This window comes from Silene latifolia, chromosome 10, assembly GCF_048544455.1.
Source record: "Silene latifolia isolate original U9 population chromosome 10, ASM4854445v1, whole genome shotgun sequence".
NCBI classification, from domain to species: Eukaryota; Viridiplantae; Streptophyta; class Magnoliopsida; order Caryophyllales; family Caryophyllaceae; genus Silene; species Silene latifolia.
Genome location: NC_133535.1, coordinates 155,922,861 through 155,923,856, shown reverse-complemented (window position 1 = coordinate 155,923,856; position 996 = coordinate 155,922,861). Strand labels below are relative to the sequence as shown.

At 46.7% G+C, this 996-nt stretch overlaps 1 non-coding gene across 1 annotated transcript; it reads right to left on the bottom strand.

Moving 5' to 3' along the window:
• Window positions 1–449: 449 nt before the first annotated feature.
• On the bottom strand, window positions 450–556 carry LOC141610329 (small nucleolar RNA R71). Its single transcript, XR_012528233.1, has one exon. It is a non-coding gene; the product is annotated as a small nucleolar RNA R71 (small nucleolar RNA).
• Window positions 557–996: the final 440 nt, after the last annotated feature.

The window sequence follows — 996 nt, the reverse complement described above, 5'->3', positions numbered from 1 at the left end:
TAATTGAGAACCTTCAAGAAGGACCACGGGTCTTTGAAACTTTCGAAAATCCTTTTGCAACACCGGAAACGGAAGTAACAATGGCCGCGGTTCCTATGAGAGATAACTTGGCTCCGAAAAAGGTGGTGAATCCGAGTATTGTGAAGCCACCTATTCAAGCCAACAATTTTGATGTGAAAGCCACCTTGCTACAACTTGTCCAAGGGAACCAATTCGGAGGGGGAGCCACCGAAAACCCCAACGAGCATCTCAACGAGTTCTTGGATAGTTGTGACATGTTCAAGGCCAATGGAGTCACGGAAGATGCCGTACGCCTTAGGCTTTTCCCTTACTCTTTGAGGGGAAGTGCCAAGGAATGGCTCAAAAGTTGTGAACCCGACTCTCTTCGGACTTGGGACGATGTCTCTAAGGCTTTTCTCAACAAGTATTTCCCACCCCAACGAACCGCAAGAATCAAGAGTGAGCTCCAAGGGTTCACCCAACAAGAAGATGAGACCCTTTATGAAGCATGGGAGAGGTACAAGGGCCTCCAAAGGCTATGTCCTCACCACGGTAATGGGGATGATGAGCTCATCAACAATTTCTATGAAGGGTTAAACAATGAGATGAAGATGAACCTTGATTCCGGCTCGGGGAAGGGAGCTTTGGATAAGATAGATCACAAGACGGCAAAAGAACTTATTGAAGAAATGGCTTCTCGTACCTTTCATTGGAACAATGATAGGCACAAGAGGAAGGGGAAGTCAACGGTCGAGTCGGCCAACAATGTGGAAGTGAAAGAGATGATAGAAGAGCTTAAGCAACAAGTAGCCTTGATGAGCTCAAGCAAGACATCTAGCAATTCTTCTATGAGGAACCAAGTCTATAGTTGTGAGCTTTGTGGAGACCAAGGACACCCACCCAATGAGTGTCCTTTGGTGGTTGGAGATGGAAGTTGTATGGAGCAAGTGAACGGGATATGGGAGTCTAGTCCGGCCAAGCAAGCATTTAACAACA